This window comes from Parambassis ranga, chromosome 17 (genome assembly GCF_900634625.1).
Source record: "Parambassis ranga chromosome 17, fParRan2.1, whole genome shotgun sequence".
Classification (NCBI taxonomy): domain Eukaryota; kingdom Metazoa; phylum Chordata; class Actinopteri; family Ambassidae; genus Parambassis; species Parambassis ranga.
In genome coordinates, this window is record NC_041037.1 from 16,986,099 (window position 1) to 17,010,438 (window position 24,340).

Below are 24,340 nucleotides of genomic sequence, written 5' to 3' on the forward strand. Positions count from 1 at the left end.
GTCGCCTACGACCGGGAAAAGCTGCAGGACCGGACGGACTCAGCCCCAGAGTACTCAGGGACTGCGCCACACAGCTGTGTGGGGTCTTCCAGCACATCTTCTCCCTGAGTCTGAGCCTGATGACTGTCCCTGCCCTGTGGAAGACAACATGCCTTGTTCCTGTGCCCAAGACCAAACATCCAAGCACACACAGCGACTACAGACCAGTTGCTTCACATGTGATGAAGTCTCTGGAGAGGCTGGTCCTGAAACACCTGCGTGCTGTTGTGGAACCATCGCTGGACCCCCTGCAGTTTGCTTACCAGCCCCGTATTGGAGTGGAGGACGCCATCATCTACCTGCTGCACAGAGCACACACCTACTTGGAGGAGGCAGGTAACACTGTTAGAATCATGTTCTTTGATTTTTCCAGTGCGTTTAACACCGTGCAGCCTGCCCTTTTGAATAGGAAGCTCCTGGACATGCAGGTAGAGACCCCACTGGTCACCTGGTTCACTAACTATCTTACAGGTCGACCACAATTTGTGAGGCTGAGGAACACCGTCTCGGACACGATAGTGAGCAGCACGGGGCACCCCAGGGCACGGTACTGTCTCCATTCCTGTTCACACTCTATACATCGGACTTCAGACACTGCTCACAGTCCTGCCACCTGCAGAAGTTCTCGGATGACTCTGCCATTGTGGGCTGCACCAGCAGAGGTCGGGAGGCGGAGTATATGAGTGTGGTGGACAGCTTTGTGGAGTGGTGCGGACAGAACCACCTGCAGCTGAATGTCACAAAGACAAGAGAGCTGGTGGTGGACTTCAGGAAGCACCAGACACTCCCAAACCCGGTCAGCATCAAGGGTACCAACGTGGACATTGTGGACAGCTACAAATACCTGGGTGTCCACATTGACCACAAACTGGACTGGTCCACAAATGCAGAGGCAATATACAGGAAGGGACAGAGTCGCCTGTATCTACTGAGGAGACTCAGGTCCTTTAACGTCTGCCAGACCATGCTGCAGATGTTTTACCACTCGGTGGTCTCCAGCGTCATCTTCTACGCTGTAGTGTGCTGGGGCAGCAGGATGAAGACGGCCGACACCAACAGACTCAACAAGCTCATTAGGAAGGCTGGCTCGGTGCTGGGAGTGGAGCTGGAGTCTGTGGTGGAGGTGACGGAGAGGAGGATACTGAGGAAACTCCTCAGTATTCGTAACAACACCTCTCACCCCCTGCACGACACACTGCTGTCCTACAGGAGCACATTCAGCGGTAGACTGAGACTACCGAGGAGCAGCACAGAACGCCACAGGAGGTCCTTCCTGCCAGTGGCCATCAGACTGTATAACTCCTCCCCTTTCTGTAGGGAGAAGCGCTAGATATTCATGTCAGGCATCACTGTCATTCCCTCCACTTGTCTATATCATGTTTACTTAGCACCTTACATCTCCATATTTGTATCCAGGTATCATATATTGTGCTCATACTGTGTACTGTACTCTTAGTTTGGATTATAGTGACACTTATACCTATACTCTGTACTTAACTGCATTTATTGTGACTTGATACCTCTGGCACAAGAATTTCCTTCGGGATTAATAAAGTTTTATCTTATCTTATCTTATCTTATCTTATCTTATATTTATGTGCGGATGTTATTATTCTCCCCTGTAGGTGTAGAACTTAATTGAATAACATACACAAGCAAAGCATTACTCATTTACAGTCATGTTTTTTTATGTACATGTGTTTACAACTCTCTGTTTACATGGTTATATGAAGCGTCTGTTTTTATTTCATGTCTGTCTTCTCTGGTTTTCAGTGTCATATTTTTGTTTTTTCTGACATTGTAAAAAGATCAAATAAAATGATTTCTGTGTTTATAGAGACAAAATTACTTGACTTTAAATGTATTATTCATCCAGTCGATGGAGCAGTGGTGTGTTTTATACTCTGTCATCGTCCGTCTGTTCATCTTCCAGGCTTCACTTCACGTTGGTGGAGAGATTGATGGTGATAGTTTAGCTTGGTGACAGTGTTTGAACATTTTACCTCCAAGAAAATGAGCAGTGAAAGGTGTCAAGAGATGCCTTCACTTACATGTTAAACATTGTTTTCAGTATTTTTGTGCAGCTGTAATGGACACGATTTTAGGTCTTTAACATAGTATATAATGTGAAATAAATGATGTTCCTACCTGATAAAATGCCACATTTGTCATGCCTGTGTGTTGCAGCTGATCAGCATTTCTCTCTGGCAGGTTCTCCTTGTGTGTCCCAGCAGGAGGAGAAGGGTAATGGTGGGTTGAGCTGATGATAAAGAGGAGGGGGTTAACCCTAATGAGAAAGGGTGTTAGGGTGGTACGATCATTTAAGACAGAGGTGAAGGTTGGCAATAGAAGAAGTCAAAATACGGTATAATTTCACTGGTGGTAACACCTCCTGCTGGGCTGGTGGTGGAGGATCAGAGCCTGAGTGTGGACAACAGCTGGACTGAAGTTGCTGTCATCACGTGTAATCACCACTGTCAGTTGTGTCATTGTCCCTCCTCTCACACAGGTGGCGCTAAGTTTCCTAAACTCAGCCTGGAGCAGTTCAGTCCATGCTTGTTTGAAAAGTGGAACAGTAGCTGTGTCCCAATTCAGGGTCTGCATCCTTCGGAGGACGCAGCCTACGCGGTCTCAGGAGGCCGCGTCCTCCTGAGGATCCTCCGGATACAGGGTCTGTTTGTAATTTTAATACTTTAAATAAATAGCTAAATGTGTACGAACCCTGCAAATAACCCTGAAAGCACTGCTTTAATGTGTAATTAAGCATCAGGTCTGTCACTACACCAGAGAATTACTGCTGGGTGGAGGAGAGTGGGGCTCCCTGCAGGACCAGCTGTCTGTCCTGGAGGAGGTGTACTGACCATCATCACCTTTGGAGGGTGAGGATACATATTTTATAGCTATTCATATTTTAAGCTGCGTTGGAAGCCGCTCTGTTGAAGTTATTATTTTATTTTTGCCCTTTTTAAAAACATCTTTAGTAACATGGCAGCCGCCGATCGTCAGCTCTGCAAACCCTGATGGACGATGTGGTGGACAGAGGAGACAGACACCCCCCTCCCCCAGATGATGTCCCACTCACAGCCAGAGGACTCCAAGGTCTTCACCGTGGCATCATCCAGTCCAGAAGCACCAAGGACTCCTGCTCAGCCAAACATTTATATATATGTTCTTTGTGAATAGTATTTTCTGCTGATTTTTATAAATATAAACTGTACATTTTCATAATGCCCACTGGTAAATAGTTAGAAATGTTCAAACTGTGTCTTTGTAAATATTGTACATAACACAACACACACACAATAAATGATTTACTGTGGTCACTGAGAAGTTGTTCAAAAGTTTACTTCAATTATAAATAGGTGAAAACACATATGTAACAAGGTTAGAAGAGTTTAAGAACACAGAGACAAGAACGATTAATATACAATTTAATAAGTAACATTTAAATAACAGAACATAAAATCACTGCTGTCCACATCCTCTGTATGAGCTGAGGTCTGTCCGCTCTTTCTCTCCTCTCTCTCTCTCTCTCTCTCTCTCTCTCTCCTCTCTCTCCTCTCTCCTCTCTCTCTCTCTCTCCCTCTCTCTCTCCTCTCTCTCCTCTCTCTCCCTCTCTCTCTCCTCTCCTCCTTCTCTCCCTTCCTCTCTCCCTCTCTCTCTCCTCTCTCTCCCTCTCCCTCTCTCCTCTCTCTCCTCCTCTCTCCCCCTCTCTCCCTCTCCTCCTCTCTCCCTCTCTCCTCCCCTCTCTCCTCCCTCTCTCTCCTCTCTCCTCCTCCTCTCTCCCTCTCTCCCTCTCCTCTCTCTCTCTCTCTCTCTCTCCTCTCTCTCCTCTCTCCTCTCTCCCTCTCTCCCCCCTCTCTCTCTCTCTCAGCTTAATACCAAATGTAATCACACAACATACCACAGTATTCTAGTCTATGTTTTAAAAAAAAAGACAGCTCCCTGCATCAGTCATTCTTTTCTGACAAGAAACGTCATGTTGCTGACAATTATGCTAAAGTTGACTTAAAACCAGCAGTGCTACTGTCAGGAAAGTGCATCATTCAGATACTGGATGCAGAGAGAATGTCTTCCACCAGGTGTTTGTAGACCCAGGCGTCTCCCTTCAGCCTCTGGCGGCGCACTCCGATGACCTCTGGCCTCTGCAGCATGCACACCTCTAGCTCAAACGCCATGGTCACCTTTCCAAAGTCACTGCAGGTCTGACACTTGAGAGTGTACCTGAATGATGGGTGAAGTAAATAATGGTAAAATGACTGAATTTGATAGGAGGAGCAGCATTATGAAAAAAAGGCAGGGAGGCAGCATGTCTTTCTAACCCCTTCTGCTGGAAATCGATGTTTTTCTCCGGCAGGATGGACAGGATCTGGTTGAGCACCTGGTCTGGATTGGTCTGACTGGTCAGAGTCACGTTGTATTGATCCTGGAAGGAGACAGCCATTCATCAACAAAAGTTTATCATTGTAGCTTTTCTATGAACATGGTTTATTGAAGTAAGAAAAATGAAGAAATTATGGTGAGGTCTGTTGTTTCACCATGCTTATACCTTGATTTTGCGGGGCCGTGCTGATGGGCTCGTCTCTTACTCGGGGTGAGCATAGTGATCACCTTATCTAGGCCTCTCTGCAGGGAACCAAACACTTTCCCTGCTCTCTTCTTCTTCCCACTGTCTGTGACGGCCATGTCCAGAGAACAAGGCCTGGAAAGCAAACAGTTTAGCTTAACTTCTGTCACCTGTGACTCACATGTTCTTGTTTTTTTTTTTTCCCCCCATTTCGGTCTGATTGGCCGACCAAAGACGTGTAAGGACATCGTCCCTTCACTCATCTTGTAGAGCACTCACCTTCGCTCTGGAACTAAAGGCCAGTATTTCAAGGTTTGCAGCATCTTTGTTCTCTGCTGGCCCTCTTCTTATTCAGCTCCTTAGTTGCACTATCACCACCTACATTTACACATCAAAAAAGTAAAGAATCTAGTTAGCCATTTTCCAATATAAAGGAAGCTGTGACTGCTGCTTTTCTGGTCTCATAAATTTATCATTTCAGCCTTCTGGCACTGTTTTTCTTTTTTTGACACAAGAGTCAATAGTTCTATATTAATAGTACCAGCATTATTATTATTTGGTGTGGTTCAACTACTAACATACAAAATGATTGAGTCATTAGGAAACTTTAGTGTTGAAAAAAAAACAGATATTATGGAGTGAATGTTTCATCCCAGTTTTAAGTAATTTAAAAACAGCTGTTATGCATATGACTGGCTGTTTTTGGCATTAGAGTTGTAAACACAAAAGGCAAAATGAGTCTCACACACTCGCTCTCCTCTCTCTCTCACACAGCACACACAACACAACAGAGAGATAGGTTTTAGTGGCAAGAGAACACATGTCACTACCAGAAGACAATTTACTTGCAAATGTGTGGCATGTGGATGTGGCACTTGTGATTATGAGAGCTGCATGAGACTGTGAGTGTGGGATAGATAAAGGAAAGAGGGGGGGGGGGGGGTGGAGAGGGGCAGTTGGTTAATGCAAATCTAATCTAATAGGGACGGTACTTCAAGCCCTTGTTTGGAACAACAAACAATTACAGTATTCAAATAAACTGTACTAGTCCTGAAGCTCTGCATTATCTGTAACCAGGAAATTATTCCTACCTTTGGGTGTGACCGCTGTGGGTTTGGTTCCATTTTGATTTTCTTGGATAGCAGTATTCTCCTTGTTTTCACTGGTTCGTTCTTGGTCCCTCTCCTTCTTCTCCTGGCGGTGTGGTGTCGTTTTTCCGCCCCCTCTCTGGGGTTGGGCTGTAAGCACACCTTTTTTTCCACTGATGGAGATGCCAGCCTCTTTAGGAATCCAACATGAGAAAAGTGGTATGAGTACATTACTCTTGACAGAATCATACTGAATGTTGGTCTGTCTGAACAGCACATCAGCTGGACACCAAATTCATTCTCTCTACACATTTAGTCACTGTATGGGGAATGACTGTCATCTTTAAAGACAGGTAAATGGTTATAGACCAAGAGAAGCTGTCTTGCAGAAGCATTAGCCAAGGTTTACCATGGCAGCTCCCTCCCCTTTTGCCTTTGCTTGTGAACAATCAAATACCACAAAATAAGGGTCTTCTTAGCAGCATCATAGCATAATGTTAGAATACCAAAGAGACTGTCTGACAATCAGGTCTCCCAACCACCCTTCCTCCTTCTGCTTCCTGCTTTTGTTTCAACTTCACATACCATGTCTTGTTTGTTCTTTCATCTGGATGACCTCTGACCCCCTGGGGTGTATGCTGTGAGATGTGATCATCAATGTAATCTGAGCAAAAGTCCATAGAATCCACAATTACAGCATCTTCATCCTCGCTGAACTGAAATGCGTCTCTTGTCTGAAAATGAACACAGAAAAAAGGTCCACAACAACATTTAGGTGCAGAGAATCAGTACAAGAAGAACATCCACCTGGCAGTAGCCCTAAATATGTGGAGTATATTGGAGTGGTCCAGAGTCTGACCTGTAGTCCCTGGTGCAGCGGAGAGCAGGAGGAATCATAGACAGCTGGTTGAGGACACAGGCGGACAGGCTTTCCCCTCTGCTTCTTTGACAGCAGCAGCAGGTAGGTGGCTGTGGTGTGGTCAAAACGCCACTGTGGGAGGGGAGATGTTTTAAATCCATCAGAAACCATGCAAAAAAATGCACACAGATCTCTTAAAACAGATTTTACAGTGTAGTGAATTCACACACCTCCCTCACAAGCGCTGTGGTGCTCTCTCTCGATCGCTTCATGTTCACTGCCATCTCAGTGATACAGTCTTCATCTATGGGACCAAGCGACAAAAAAAAAGACCAGGACTATCCATTAAAGACCCAAGAGGGACACTTCTAGTTTTATGTCAACACACGAAAACAACAATTTCCAACAAATAATATTGTTGAGTATATAATACAAGGATGTTATTGTTCAGTAAAAAACCTCGAAATCGACGAATCTTTGATTTGAAACCAAAAGAAACAAGCTACCAAAGAGAACACATATCGAAAGCAAAAGCTGTTTAAGTGTTTGTAATTGTGTGGTTTAAATGTTTGCTAATGCATGCTGTTATAGATGATCCTCTTGTGTCTTTACCAGCTGCCTGCTGTACCATTCCACAGGGCTGTTGTGGTCTTTCATCACCCAGGGATGATCCAGTAGCTGTCTAACAGTCACACGACGCTTGGGGTCCACCTACAGGACCACACACAGACACTGCAATTCAACATGTACACTGTGTCTAAAACTATAATACAAGAACAGTTCAGAAACTGATTATTTATGTGAGATAGATATTAATATTGTAAATTCCCAAAACAGACTACTGTGCTTTACTACAGATAAAGATATTAAGTGTACATTGTAAAAGAGGATGGCTCTGTTTCTTTGAAGAAGGACCTTTTTTCCTTGATGTCAGATAGGGTTTTCCTACAGGGAACTGACACCACACTGAATCAAACCGTCAAACTCCATTGACAAAAACAGTTTAGTTAACAGATCTGAATTCCCCCAATGTTAGTTGCCTACAGTAAACAAGCACTTCCTGTGTTCTGCAAGGTGAAATGGACACATCAATAAATGGCAAGTTGGGCAATGATAATATCCCCATTAAGCAATCAATTAGTGAGTGACAGAGATTTTTTTTTCCACTGGACCTTTTTTCAGTTGGCTATTTTCTATATTTATGTTCTTTCAACATCTGTAGATGATGCATGTAGGAATATGGACAAGAACCCCATTCTACCTTGCTTGTGTCAAAAAAGGATAAGGTCAAGATAAAACACAAATAAAACAGCAAAACAAACTGACTGAAATGTACCTGCATCATCTGGTTGAGGAGAAGGACGCTCCCTGGAGAGAGCCAGTGTGGGTTGTCATATTTCCCCCTCTGAAAAAAAAATATCCACGTCACAAACACTTCAGGAAAAACAAACAATATTCCGGCACTAGCTTAGACTGTAAGACAAAACAACGACTGTCGGTCATGGCCACAAATTATTTAGCAGCACCTCCATAACTTCAACCAATATGCTGGACACACAGCAGAGCTCTTACTGTAATCTTCCTGTAGAGGACTACACAGTTATCATCGTCAAAGGGCAGGTCTCCACAGAGCAGAGAGAACAGCAGCACTCCCATACTCCATACATCAGCCTGGAGGTTACACATTACACAGCAGTATTTCAGCTTCAAGCTCAGTTGTACCGAGTCATGCACCAGTGAATAAGATCAAGAAACCAAGAAGAGGCAGACGCAGCAGAGCAGGCAGGTAATAATTGATCTTTTTTAGTGGAGATCCTGAATGTAAACACAAAGGTTTCTACATGTTAACATTCAACAGTATGCATGTCCTACCTCTGAACCAATATAAGCTCTGTCCTGGATGAGCTCAGGTGCAACGTATGCGGGGCTCCCACAACATGTCATCAGCTCATAACCCAACCTCCCTGAGAAAGAGGAAACGTGATATGTAGACCAGTATGTGACAGTTTTACCTTAAAGATCAGACTTTTTCATCTGATGATGTACCTTAGGTTTGGCACACAAGCCGAAGTCAATGAGCTTCAAGTTATGATCCTCATCAATCAATATGTTTTCCTAAGATTCAGAGACACAAACATTAGAATCAAGTGTAGTCAAACCCAGACAAACATTTTGTGGTATCTGGCTGTATGATGAGGACTTTTTACTGGTTTTAGGTCTCTGTGTGCGTATCCTTGGCTGTGTACGTAGGCCATGGCAGACACAATCTGTCTGAAAAACACCCTGGTGTCCTCTTCCGACAGACGGTCCTTTGCTATGATATAGTCAAACAAATCTCCACCTGGGCAGTGCTACAAAGAAGGCAAATATATGAACATAAGATTGTTTTATTCAGAGTCACACATCATCTCTGTCTGTTCGACCTTTACCTCCAGCACCATGAATATCTGGGTGGAGGTCTCTATGACCTGGTACAGCCGACAGATGTGCTGATGACTCAGGTTCTTCATGGCTTCAATCTCCAGCTTCACACGAGGCAAGTCATCCTGTAGAGTTAGAAAGTGAAGGTGCTTTCAACATCGGTTAAATGTGATGTAAACACAGCCGTGTTTATTTTTTTGTTTTGTACATTTTCAAATGGTCCTGCAGCTTGAGGTCATGGTTTGTGTAAGTTTTGTGTTGTACACTTCAGTCAGACTCACCCCGAGATCTTTTTTATTAATGATTTAATGGCAACCTTCTCTCCTGTCAAGATGCGACGACCCAACTTGACTTTAGCAAAGCCTCCTAAATAAAACACAGCGTCCTTTAACACACAATAGAAATGACACGAAACGACACAAACTGCATTTAGTCCTGAAATTACCCGAGCCGATGGTCTCATAAACCTTGTAATATTTGTAGAGCTCTTCGGCTCGGAACTCCGTCGTCCTTTCCACGGGCATGCTTCCTGCTCCAGCTACACGATAAACCTCCTTCATACGAGATAAAAACAAGGTTTGAAATTACCAACAGGCTTACAAGAACACTGAAATTTGCAGCATTAACATCGCTAATACATTTTAACACTGTAATCTTTATGATAGAGAGTTTAAATACACTCTCTGATAGTTAAGCTATAATTAGTTGGTTGCCCCAGCAACCAAACCAGGCAATCAACTCTGTTCTTCTACGTCTTTATTATTATTAGTTTGCTTGCATGGCAATCAAACTCTTGTTCTTCTACGTCCTTTATTATAGTTTGATTGCCGTTGCTCGGCAATCAAACTCTGTTATTCTACGTCTTTATTATTAGTTTGATTGCCATGGCATACACCTAGTGACTTCTACTGTTCTTGTCTTCAGCTGTTTCTCTTTATATCTTCATAATATTAAAACATTTTTCTACTTTTTCCAGATAAGAGCTTCATCTTCTAAATTTCTTACCTGTGTTACAGCAAATTAAGTTCAGATTGCAGATTCTCCAGCAATTCAGAGCAATCAATCACATCAGCGTTCAAAGCAATGTTCAGCGCGGGCAATCAAACTTGCATTTTCTTCATGGAAATGCTTTCTAGTTCATATTATTTCTCTAAAAGAAGTTTGGACATTAGGAGGGTTAGAGATGAGAAGAGCTTGTTACTTACTGCAGTGAAGGATGATGAGGTGAAAGGATCCATCTCTTGCAGGAAAATGCAACTTCTTTACAAGAAGAAACAACGGTGAGTACTCAGGTTGGTGAGTTGTGTCCCAAAAGACTGAAGCTTTGTTGATACGTCTCTATGGTGAAATCAACATTCTATCCTGTGTCATCAGGGAGCGTCATCACCAAAACGTCATCATGATAACGTCATAGCAACATTTAAAAACAAATGTTGTTTTTCAATTTTCATATGAAACATTGTGTGTTTTATTCAGATATGAAAAAGCCTGCAAATCATTTCCAAACTTTCCAACAGGTTTCAGTAGCTTGAATCAGTTACCACACTATCTTATATATACTAGAATGCTTTGAATGCTGATGTGAAGGATTGCTCTGAATTGCTGGAGAATCAGAGCAATTCAGAGCTTTGTATGCCTCTGTGTGTCAGCCTGTCACCATGGTAACAGCAGAGGAGGCCCTTCAAAAACCACTCCAACTTTAAGAGCCTGGCATGCGGAAATGATTCGGAATTAGAAAATTCTGAATAAAAGTTTGATAGAGCAGCATCTAATGAGCGTTTTAAGACTAAATGGAGTCTGTAGCTTGAAATTTGTAGGAGATACATTTGGCAGATGACCCTCGTTGAAGGGCTCTCTCATAGACTCCCATGTTAAAATGACACCGAAATTCCTTAACCCGATGGGCCCCGCCGAAGGGCCGAAAACGTACAGGCACTATTACTTCAAATTCTGATCAAATTCTGCCACGGTTGCGGCCATGTTTGTAGTCCAATGAAAGAGGACAAGCTACTGAATCGAATGGTACAAAAAAATCTAATGGACTACAATACCCAGCTGACGTAAAATCCCTGTGTAAAGACTAGACGCAACAACACTAACGCTAGCTAACTACGCGTATGTGTTTGTGGAGGTTGTAGTTGCTTTAGTGTGCTTCAGTGACTTTCGGTGACTTTCAGTGAGTTTCTAGTAAGTGTCAGAGGGTTTTTTTTAGGTTGTTAGCTAGCGTATCTCTTCATGATACCGTGACGAGAGGGGCATGGAGCAGAATTTCAACGGCAGGAATTTCCGGATTCGTTCGACCCCGTTGCCAGCAACGTTGAACGTTGGAAAAGATAGACCCAGTTTGAGTAAGTTGAGTAAGTTTTGTACATTTATTTTGAAGTGTAAACTATTGTTGCTAATATCCGTGTTGATCGATAAAATGATTTATTATATATATACGTGTACACAATATAGTAGACAGCAGGGTGGTAGTTGGGGTGAGAGAGGAGGATGCAGAGGATAGTGGTGATGATTGACTGTGGCAACCCCTAAGGGAACAGCTGAACAGAGATGAAGAAGGATGATTCATCCTATTCAATACTGTCTTTACATATTATTTACATAATATGTGTATTTCAATATGTATGCAATTACAGATAATAAATTGTTATTATTTTCACAGCCAACAAGAGGGAAGAGAAGAGGAAAGTGAGGTTCCAGGCCCATCTGGGCTCAACACTGAGGCATCACCTCTCCTTGTTGTTATTTTTATTTTCTTTACCTAATATTTGGTTGGACTTTCATTAATGTACATTAGTTATTAGTTATTATAATAAAACTACTCTATTTGGAGACAAAATCATACATTTTGATGTTTTTTTCTATTGATTTTACACTGTGCATAATGGTAGAAGTTGATGAAGTGCAAGGTAAATTCATACCCAAAAGCTCCAGTAGATGGCAATAGACTAGTGAAATGGATATAAATTGTATTTTCCAGCCAGTTTCCACTGGAAATGAGTAAGCTAGCTATAGCTATAGTAACCTATTTGGCAATGTGGTGCCAAATTGTGCCAAACTGAGTGTCTGCCTGGTGATATCCTTACTAAAACCTTTGTGAAGGCTTTGCTCTTTGTTCAAATTCTATCAAATTTGGTATATTTGTAGCCAAGGAATAGCTGAATGTGATCAATGGCATCTGTGTACATAGAATCATTGTTAGCATAATGTTTTCCTCTGTCAAATAGGAAAAAAACTCAGGCGAGGATAAAATTGTTACATTTCTCCTGTAGTTTTTTCTAATTTACCTCAGGCATACTAATAGACACAATATTTTAAACACTGGAAATGCATTCTCTGAGGTCCCTAGATGTCCCTAGACACCAAGAACATGCATATGCACATTATTATTGTGGTGCATTTCCTCATTTTCTTCGGGAATGTCTTTTTAGGTGATTTTTTCTTTTAATATGGCCAGGGTTTAAAGGGTTAATCTGAAATCAACTCTGCCCACTTTCAAGCAGTTTGTGGACTGTAAAACAAGAGAAAATAAAACTCTAGATTTACTGTATGCTAATGTTAAAGAGGCATACAGCTCCATAGCTCTCCCTCCCTTGGGCAGATCAGATCATAGCCTAGTCCACCTCAAACCCCAGTATATACCAGCAGTACAGCGGCAGCCGGTGACCACCAAAACTGTACGGAGGTGGACACCGGAAGCCCTGGAGACCCTGCAGGGATGTTTTGAGGTGACTGACTGGGATGTGTTCTGTGACACTCACGGTGAGGATGTAGACACACTCACAGACTGTATCACAGAATATGTTAATTTTTGCACAGATTCACTAATCCCCACCAGGTCAATACGCTGCTTTCCAAACAATAAACCATGGGTGACAAAGGACATCAAGGCATCACTCAACAGAAAGAAGACAGCCTTCTTGAGTGGAGACAGAGAGGAGATGAGGAGGGCCCAGGCAGAGGTGAAGGAGAAGATTGGAGATGGCAAGGAGGAAGCTGGAGAGCCAACTTGCCCGGAACAACTTGAGGGAGGTATGGAGTGGCATGCGAACCATCACCGGCCACAATAGGATCTCCGACCAGCTGATGGATGGAGATCTGCAGGAGGCCAACCAACTGAACCTGTTTTTCAACAGGTTTGATAGTCCACTCCCTGACCACCCTCCCCCCCCCCCTCCCTGTGATGCACCATTAACACCTGTCGATAACAACAATGTACCTCCTCCTCCTCCCCCTCCCCCTAACCATACTAACCAGTTTCACCTCCCCATCAATAACATCACCCTGCCCCCCTTACCCCACCTTCCATTAACAACCCCCCACCCTCCCCCATCAGATCTCTCTCTCTGCTCTTCTGTGTCCACAGTTACCATCACCACAGAAGATGTGAGGAGGGAGTTCAGTCGCCTACGACCGGGAAAAGCTGCAGGACCGGACGGACTCAGCCCCAGAGTACTCAGGGACTGCGCCACACAGCTGTGTGGGGTCTTCCAGCACATCTTCTCCCTGAGTCTGAGCCTGATGACTGTCCCTGCCCTGTGGAAGACAACATGCCTTGTTCCTGTGCCCAAGACCAAACATCCAAGCACACACAGCGACTACAGACCAGTTGCTTCACATGTGATGAAGTCTCTGGAGAGGCTGGTCCTGAAACACCTGCGTGCTGTTGTGGAACCATCGCTGGACCCCCTGCAGTTTGCTTACCAGCCCCGTATTGGAGTGGAGGACGCCATCATCTACCTGCTGCACAGAGCACACACCTACTTGGAGGAGGCAGGTAACACTGTTAGAATCATGTTCTTTGATTTTTCCAGTGCGTTTAACACCGTGCAGCCTGCCCTTTTGAATAGGAAGCTCCTGGACATGCAGGTAGAGACCCCACTGGTCACCTGGTTCACTAACTATCTTACAGGTCGACCACAATTTGTGAGGCTGAGGAACACCGTCTCGGACACGATAGTGAGCAGCACGGGGGCACCCCAGGGCACGGTACTGTCTCCATTCCTGTTCACACTCTATACATCGGACTTCAGACACTGCTCACAGTCCTGCCACCTGCAGAAGTTCTCGGATGACTCTGCCATTGTGGGCTGCACCAGCAGAGGTCGGGAGGCGGAGTATATGAGTGTGGTGGACAGCTTTGTGGAGTGGTGCGGACAGAACCACCTGCAGCTGAATGTCACAAAGACAAGAGAGCTGGTGGTGGACTTCAGGAAGCACCAGACACTCCCAAACCCGGTCAGCATCAAGGGTACCAACGTGGACATTGTGGACAGCTACAAATACCTGGGTGTCCACATTGACCACAAACTGGACTGGTCCACAAATGCAGAGGCAATATACAGGAAGGGACAGAGTCGCCTGTATCTACTGAGGAGACTCAGGTCCTTTAACGTCTGCCAGACCATGCTGCAGATGTTTTACCACTCGGTGGTCTCCAGCGTCATCTTCTACGCTGTAGTGTGCTGGGGCAGCAGGATGAAGACGGCCGACACCAACAGACTCAACAAGCTCATTAGGAAGGCTGGCTCGGTGCTGGGAGTGGAGCTGGAGTCTGTGGTGGAGGTGACGGAGAGGAGGATACTGAGGAAACTCCTCAGTATTCGTAACAACACCTCTCACCCCCTGCACGACACACTGCTGTCCTACAGGAGCACATTCAGCGGTAGACTGAGACTACCGAGGAGCAGCACAGAACGCCACAGGAGGTCCTTCCTGCCAGTGGCCATCAGACTGTATAACTCCTCCCCTTTCTGTAGGGAGAAGCGCTAGATATTCATGTCAGGCATCACTGTCATTCCCTCCACTTGTCTATATCATGTTTACTTAGCACCTTACATCTCCATATTTGTATCCAGGTATCATATATTGTGCTCATACTGTGTACTGTACTCTTATTTTGGATTATAGTGACACTTATACCTATACTCTGTACTTAACTGCATTTATTGTGACTTGATACCTCTGGCACAAGAATTTCCTTCGGGATTAATAAAGTTTTATCTTATCTTATCTTATCTTATCTTATCTTATCTTATCTTATATTTATGTGCGGATGTTATTATTCTCCCCTGTAGGTGTAGAACTTAATTGAATAACATACACAAGCAAAGCATTACTCATTTACAGTCATGTTTTTTATGTACATGTGTTTACAACTCTCTGTTTTACATGGTTATATGAAGCGTCTGTTTTTATTTCATGTCTGTCTTCTCTGGTTTTCAGTGTCATATTTTTGTTTTTTCTGACATTGTAAAAAGATCAAAATAAAATGATTTCTGTGTTTATAGAGACAAAATTACTTGACTTTAAATGTATTATTCATCCAGTCGATGGAGCAGTGGTGTGTTTTATACTCTGTCATCGTCCGTCTGTTCATCTTCCAGGCTTCACTTCACGTTGGTGGAGAGATGATGGTGATAGTTTAGCTTGGTGACAGTGTTTGAACATTTTACCTCCAAGAAAATGAGCAGTGAAAGGTGTCAAGAGATGCCTTCACTTACATGTTAAACATTGTTTTCAGTATTTTTGTGCAGCTGTAATGGACACGATTTTAGGTCTTTAACATAGTATATAATGTGAAATAAATGATGTTCCTACCTGATAAAATGCCACATTTGTCATGCCTGTGTGTTGCAGCTGATCAGCATTTCTCTCTGGCAGGTTCTCCTTGTGTGTCCCAGCAGGAGGAGAAGGGTAATGGTGGGTTGAGCTGATGATAAAGAGGAGGGGGTTAACCCTAATGAGAAAGGGTGTTAGGGTGGTACGATCATTTAAGACAGAGGTGAAGGTTGGCAATAGAAGAAGTCAAAATACGGTATAATTTCACTGGTGGTAACACCTCCTGCTGGGCTGGTGGTGGAGGATCAGAGCCTGAGTGTGGACAACAGCTGGACTGAAGTTGCTGTCATCACGTGTAATCACCACTGTCAGTTGTGTCATTGTCCCTCCTCTCACACAGGTGGCGCTAAGTTTCCTAAACTCAGCCTGGAGCAGTTCAGTCCATGCTTGTTTGAAAAGTGGAACAGTAGCTGTGTCCCAATTCAGGGTCTGCATCCTTCGGAGGACGCAGCCTACGCGGGTCTCAGGAGGCCGCGTCCTCCTGAGGATCCTCCGGATACAGGGTCTGTTTGTAATTTTAATACTTTAAATAAATAGCTAAATGTGTACGAACCCTGCAAATAACCCTGAAAGCACTGCTTTAATGTGTAATTAAGCATCAGGTCTGTCACTACACCAGAGAATTACTGCTGGGTGGAGGAGAGTGGGGCTCCCTGCAGGACCAGCTGTCTGTCCTGGAGGAGGTGTACTGACCATCATCACCTTTGGAGGGTGAGGATACATATTTTATAGCTATTCATATTTTAAGCTGCGTTGGAAGCCGCTCTGTTGAAGTTATTATTTTTATTTTTGCCCTTTTTAAAACATCTTTAGTAACATGGCAGCCGCCGATCGTCCGCTCTGCAAACCCTGATGGACGATGTGGTGGACAGAGGAGACAGACACCCCCCTCCCCCAGATGATGTCCCACTCACAGCCAGAGGACTCCAAGGTCTTCACCGTGGCATCATCCAGTCCAGAAGCACCAAGGACTCCTGCTCAGCCAAACATTTATATATATGTTCTTTGTGAATAGTATTTTCTGCTGATTTTTATAAATAATAAACTGTACATTTTCATAATGCCCACTGGTAAATAGTTAGAAATGTTCAAACTGTGTCTTTGTAAATATTGTACATAACACAACACACACACAATAAATGATTTACTGTGGTCACTGAGAAGTTGTTCAAAAGTTTACTTCAATTATAAATAGGTGAAAACACATATGTAACAAGGTTAGAAGAGTTTAAGAACACAGAGACAAGAACGATTTAATATACAATTTAATAAGTAACATTTAAATAACAGAACATAAATCACTGCTGTCCACATCCTCTGTATGAGCTGAGGTCTGTCCGCTCTTTCTCTGCTCTCTCTCTCTCTCTCTCTCTCTCTCTCTCTCTCTCCTCCTCTCTCTCTCTCTCTCTCTCCTCTCTCTCCTCTCTCTCCCTCTCTCTCTCTCTCTCTCCCTTCCTCTCTCCCTCTCTCTCTCAGCTTAATACCAAATGTAATCAGCACAACATACCACAGTATTCTAGTCTATGTTTTAAAAAAAAGACAGCTCCCTGCATCAGTCATTCTTTTCTGACAAGAAACGTCATGTTGCTGACAATTATGCTAAAGTTGACTTAAAACCAGCAGTGCTACTGTCAGGAAAGTGCATCATTCAGATACTGGATGCAGAGAGAATGTCTTCCACCAGGTGTTGTAGACCCAGGCGTCTCCCTTCAGCCTCTGGCGGCGCACTCCGATGACCTCTGGCCTCTGCAGCATGCACACCTCTAGCTCAAACGCCATGGTCACCTTTCCAAAGTCACTGCAGGTCTGACACTTGAGAGTGTACCTGAATGATGGGTGAAGTAAATAATGGTAAATGACTGAATTTGATAGGAGGAGCAGCATTATGAAAAAAAGGCAGGGATGGCAGCATGTCTTTCTAACCCCTTCTGCTGGAAATCGATGTTTTTCTCCGGCAGGATGGACAGGATCTGGTTGAGCACCTGGTCTGGATTGGTCTGACTGGTCAGAGTCACGTTGTATGATCCTGGAAGGAGACAGCCATTCATCAACAAAGTTTATCATTGTAGCTTTTCTATGAACATGGTTTATTGAAGTAAGAAAAATGAAGAAATTATGGTGAGGTCTGTTGTTTCACCATGCTTATACCTTGATTTTGCGGGGCCGTGCTGATGGGCTCGTCTCTTACTCGGGGTGAGCATAGTGATCACCTTATCTAGGCCTCTCTGCAGGGAACCAAACACTTTCCCTGCTCTCTTCTTCTTCCCACTGTCTGTGACGGCCATGTCCAGAGAACAAGGCCTGGAAAGCAAACAGTTTAGCTTAACTTCTGTCACCTGTGACTCACATGTTCTTGTTTTTTTTTCCCCCATTTCGGTCTGATTGGCCGACCAAAGACGTGTAAGGACATCGTCCCTTCACTCATCTTGTAGAGCACTCACCTTCGCTCTGGACTAAAGGCCAGTATTTCAAGGTTTGCAGCATCTTTGTTCTCTGCTGCCCTCTTCTTATTCAGCTCCTTAGTTGCACTATCACCACCTACATTTACACATCAAAAAAGTAAAGAATCTAGTTAGCCATTTTCCAATATAAAGGAAGCTGTGACTGCTGCTTTTCTGGTCTCATAAATTTATCATTTCAGCCTTCTGGCACTGTTTTTCTTTTTTTTGACACAAGAGTCAATAGTTCTATATTAATAGTACCAGCATTATTATTATTTGGTGTGGTTCAACTACTAACATACAAAATAATTGAGTCATTAGGAAACTTTTAGTGTTGAAAAAAAACAGATATTATGGAGTGAATGTTTCATCCCAGTTTTAAGTAATTTAAGAACAGCTGTTATGCATATGACTGGCTGTTTTTGGCATTAGAGTTGTAAACACAAAAGGCAAAATGAGTCTCACACACTCGCTCTCTCTCTCTCTCACACACACACACACACAACAGAGAGATAGGTTTTAGTGGCAAGAGAACACATGTCACTACCAGAAGACAATTTACTTGCAAATGTGTGGCATGTGGATGTGGCACTTGTGATTATGAGAGCTGCATGAGACTGTGAGTGTGGGATAGATAAGGAAAGAGGGGGGGGGGGTGGAGAGGGGCAGTTGGTTAATGCAAATCTAATCTAATAGGGACGGTACTTCAAGCCCTTGTTTGGAACAACAAACAATTACAGTATTCAAATAAACTGTACTAGTCCTGAAGCTCTGCATTATCTGTAACCAGGAAATTATTCCTACCTTTGGGTGTGACGCTGTGGGTTTGGTTCCATTTTGATTTTCTTGGATAGCAGTATTCTCCTGTTTTCACTGGTTCGTTCTTGGTCCCTCTCCTTCTTCTCCTGGCGGTGTGGTGTCGTTTTCCGCCCCCTCTCTGGGGTTGGGCTGTAAGCACACCTTTTTTCCACTGATGGAGATGCCAGCCTCTTTAGGAATCCAACATGAGAAAAGTGGTATGAGTACATTACTCTTGACAGAATCATACTGAATGTGTGGTCTGTCTGAACAGCACATCAGCTGGACACCAAATTCATTCTCTCTACAACATTTAGTCACTGTATGGGGAATGACTGTCATCTTTAAAGACAGGTAAATGGTTATAGACCAAGAGAAGCTGTCTTGCAGAAGCATTAGCCAAGGTTACCATGGCAGCTCCCTCCCCTTTTGCCTTTGCTTGTGAACAATCAAATACCACAAAATAAGGGTCTTCTTAGCAGCATCATAGCATAATGTTAGAATACCAAAGAGACTGTCTGACAATCAGGTCTCCCAACCACCCTTCCTCCTTCTGCTTCCTGCTTTTGTTTCAACTTTCACATACCATGTCTTTGTTTGTTCTTTCATCTGGATGACCTCTGACCCCCTGGGGTGTATGCTGTGAGATGTGATCATCAATGTAATCTGAGCAAAAGTCCATAGAATCCACAATTACAGCATCTTCATCCTCGCTGAACTGAAATGCGTCTCTTGTCTGAAAATGAACACAAGAAAAAAGGTCCACAACAACATTTAGGTGCAGAGAATCAGTACAAGAAGAACATCCACCTGGCAGTAGCCCTAAATATGTGGAGTATATTGGAGTGGTCCAGAGTCTGACCTGTAGTCCCTGGTGCAGCGGAGAGCAGGAGGAATCATAGACAGCTGGTTGAGGACACAGGCGGACAGGCTTTCCCCTCTGCTTCTTTGACAGCAGCAGCAGGTAGGTGGCTGTGGTGTGGTCAAAACGCCACTGTGGGAGGGGAGATGTTTTAAAATCCATCAGAAACCATGCAAAAAAATGCACACAGATCTCTTAAACAGATTTTACAGTGTAGTGAATTCACACACCTCCCTCACAAGCGCTGTGGTGCTCTCTCTCGATCGCTTCATGTTCACTGCCATCTCAGTGATACAGTCTTCATCTATGTGACCAAGCTACAAAAAAAAGACCAGGACTATCCATTAAAGACCCAAGAGGGACACTTCTAGTTTTATGTCAACACACGAAAACAACAATTTCCAACAAATAATATTGTTGAGTATATAATACAAGGATGTTATTGTTTCAGTAAAAAACCTCGAAATCGACGAATCTTTGATTTGAAACCAAAAGAAACAAGCTACCAAAGAGAACACATATCGAAAGCAAAAGCTGTTTAAGTGTTTGTAATTGTGTGGTTTAAATGTTTGCTAATGCATGCTGTTATAGATGATCCTCTTGTGTCTTTACCAGCTGCCTGCTGTACCATTCCACAGGGCTGTTGTGGTCTTTCATCACCCAGGGATGATCCAGTAGCTGTCTAACAGTCACACGACGCTTGGGGTCCACCTACAGGACACACACAGACACTGCAATTCAACATGTACACTGTGTCTAAAACTATAATACAAGAACAGTTCAGAAACTGATTATTTATGTGAGATAGATATTAATATTGTAAATTCCCAAAACAGACTACTGTGCTTTACTACAGATAAAGATATTAAGTGTACATTGTAAAAGAGGATGGCTCTGTTTCTTTGAAGAAGGACCTTTTTTCCTTGATGTCAGATAGGGTTTTCCTACAGGGAACTGACACCACACTGAATCAAACCGTCAAACTCCATTGACAAAAACAGTTTAGTTAACAGATCTGAATTCCCCCAATGTTAGTTGCCTACAGTAAACAAGCACTTCCTGTGTTCTGCAAGGTGAAATGGACACATCAATAAATGGCAAGTTGGGCAATGATAATATCCCCATTATAGCAATCAATTAGTGAGTGACAGAGATTTTTTTTCCACTGGACCTTTTTTCAGTTGGCTATTTTCTATATTTTATGTTCTTTCAACATCTGTAGATGATGCATGTAGGAATATGGACAAGAACCCCATTCTACCTTGCTTGTGTCAAAAAGGATAAGGTCAAGATAAAACACAAATAAAACAGCAAACAAACTGACTGAAATGTACCTGCATCATCTGGTTGAGGAGAAGGACGCTCCCTGGAGAGAGCCAGTGTGGGTTGTCATATTTCCCCCTCTGAAAAAAAATATCCACGTCACAAACACTTCAGGAAAAACAAACAATATTCCGGCACTAGCTTAGACTGTAAGACAAAACAACGACTGTCGGTCATGGCCACAAATTATTTAGCAGCACCTCCATAACTTCAACCAATATGCTGGACACACAGCAGAGCTCTTACTGTAATCTTCCTGTAGAGGACTACACAGTTATCATCGTCAAAGGGCAGGTCTCCACAGAGCAGAGAGAACAGCAGCACTCCCATACTCCATACATCAGCCTGGAGGTTACACATTACACAGCAGTATTTCAGCTTCAAGCTCAGTTGTGCCGAGTCATGCACCAGTGAATAAGATCAAGAAACCAAGAAGAGGCAGACGCAGCAGAGCAGGCAGGTAATAATTGATCTTTTTTAGTGGAGATCCTGAATGTAAACACAAAGGTTTCTACATGTTAACATTCAACAGTATGCATGTCCTACCTCTGAACCAATATAAGCTCTGTCCTGGATGAGCTCAGGTGCAACGTATGCGGGGCTCCCACAACATGTCATCAGCTCATAACCCAAACCTCCCTGAGAAAGAGGAAACGTGATATGTAGACCAGTATGTGACAGTTTTACCTTAAAGATCAGACTTTTTCATCTGATGATGTACCTTAGGTTTGGCACACAAGCCGAAGTCAATGAGCTTCAAGTTATGATCCTCATCAATCAATATGTTTTCCTAAGATTCAGAGACACAAACATTAGAATCAAGTGTAGTCAAACCCAGACAAACATTTTGTGGTATCTGGCTGTATGATGAGGACTTTTACTGGTTTTAGGTCTCTGTGTGCGTATCCTTGGCTGTGTACGTAGGCCATGGCAGACACAATCTGTCTGAAAAACACCCTGGTGTCCTCTTCCGACAGACGGTCCTTTGCTATGATATAGTCAAACAAATCTCCACCTGGGCAGTGCTACAAAGAAGGCAAATATATGAACATAAGATTGTTTTATTCAGAGTCACACATCATCTCTGTCTGTTCGACCTTTACCTCCAGCACCATGAATATCTGGGTGGAGGTCTCTATGACCTGGTACAGCCGACAGATGTGCTGATGACTCAGGTTCTTCATGGCTTCAATCTCCAGCTTCACACGAGGCAAGTCATCCTGTAGAGTTAGAAAGTGAAGGTGCTTTCAACATCGGTTAAATGTGATGTAAACACAGCCGTGTTTATTTTTTGTTTTGTACATTTTCAAATGGTCCTGCAGCTTGAGGTCATGGTTTGTGTAAGTTTTGTGTTGTACACTTCAGTCAGACTCACCCCGAGATCTTTTTTATTAATGATTTTAATGGCAACCTTCTCTCCTGTCAAGATGTGACGACCCAACTTGACTTTAGCAAAGCCTCCTAAATAAAACACAGCGTCCTTTAACACACAATAGAAATGACACGAAACGACACAAACTGCATTTAGTCCTGAAATTACCCGAGCCGATGGTCTCATAAACCTTGTAATATTTGTAGAGCTCTTCGGCTCGGAACTCCGTCGTCCTTTCCACGGGCATGCTTCCTGCTCCAGCTACACGATAAACCTCCTTCATACGAGATAAAACAAGGTTTGAAATTACCAACAGGCTTACAAGAACACTGAAATTTGCAGCATTAACATCGCTAATACATTTTAACACTGTAATCTTTATGATAGAGAGTTTAAATACACTCTCTGATAGTTAAGCTATAATTAGTTTGGTTGCCCAGCAACCAAACCAGGCAATCAAACTCTTGTTCTTCTACGTCTTTATTAGTTTGATTGCCGTTGCTAGGCAATCAAACTCTTGTTCTTCTACGTCTTTATTATTATTAGTTTGATTGCCATGGCAATCAAACTCTTGTTCTTCTACGTCTTTATTAGTTTGATTGCCGTTGCTAGGCAATCAAACTCTTGTTATTCTACGTCTTTATTATTAGTTTGATTGCCATGGCAATCAACCTAGTGACTTCATACTGTTCTTGTCTTCAGCTGTTTCTCTTTCATATCTTCATAATATTAAAACATTTTCTACTTTTCCAGATAAGAGCTTCATCTTTCTAAATTCTTAACTGTGTTTCAGCAAATTAAGTTCAGATTGCAGATTCTCCAGCAATTCAGAGCAATCACTCACATCAGCGTTCAAAGCAATGCTTCAGCTGCGGCAATCAAACTTGCATTTTCTTCAGGAAATGCTTTTCTAGTTCATATTTATTTCTCTAAAAGAAGTTTGGACATTAGGAGGGTTAGAGATGAGAAGAGCTTGTTACTTACTGCAGTGAAGGATGATGAGGTGAAAGGATCCATCTCTTGCAGGAAAATGCAACTTCTTTACAAGAAGAAACAACGGTGAGTACTCAGGTTGGTGAGTTGTGTCCCAAAAGACTGAAGCTTTGTTGATACGTCTCTATGGTGAAATCAACATTCTATCCTGTGTCATCAGGAGCGTCATCACCAAAACGTCATCATGATAACGTCATAGCAACATTTAAAAACAAATGTTTGTTTTTCAATTTTCATATGAAACATTGTGTGTTTTATTCAGATATGAAAAAGCCTGCAAATCATTTCCAAACTTTCCAACAGGTTTCAGTAGCTTGAATCAGTTACCACACTATCTTAATATATACTAGAATGCTTTGAATGCTGATGTGAAGGATTGCTCTGAATTGCTGGAGAATCAGAGCAATTCAGAGCTTTGTATGCCTCTGTGTGTCAGCCTGTCACCATGGTAACAGCAGAGGAGGCCTCAAAAACCACTCCAACTTTAAGAGCCTGGCATGCGGAAATGATTCGGAATTAGAAAATTCTGAATACAAGTTTGATAGAGCAGCATCTAATGAGCGTTTTAAGACTAAATGGAGTCTGTAGCTTGAAATTTGTAGGAGATACATTTGGCAGATGACCCTCGTTGAAGGGCTCTCTCATAGACTCCCATGTTAAAAATGACACCGAAATTCCTTAACCCGATGGGCCCGCCGAAGGGCCGAAAACGTACAGGCACTATTACTTCAAATTCTGATCAAATTCACCACGGTTGCGGCCATGTTTGTAGTCCAATGAAAGAGGACAAGCTACTGAATCGAATGGTACAAAAAAATCTAATGGACTACAATACCCAGCTGACGTAAAATCCCTGTGTAAAGACTAGACGCAACAACACTAACGCTAGCTAACTACGCGTATGTGTTTGTGGAGGTTGTAGTTGCTTTAGTGTGCTTCAGTGACTTTCGGTG

The 24,340-nt window shown here is 43.1% G+C and overlaps 2 pseudogenes; both read right to left on the bottom strand.

Annotated features, from left to right (window-relative positions):
• Window positions 1-3,987: 3,987 nt before the first annotated feature.
• Window positions 3,988-9,498, bottom strand: LOC114449941 (maternal embryonic leucine zipper kinase-like; annotated as a pseudogene).
• A 7,748-nt stretch (window positions 9,499-17,246) lies between these two features.
• LOC114449713 (maternal embryonic leucine zipper kinase-like) lies at window positions 17,247-22,656 on the bottom strand (annotated as a pseudogene).
• Between the last annotated feature and the right edge of the window lie 1,684 nt (window positions 22,657-24,340).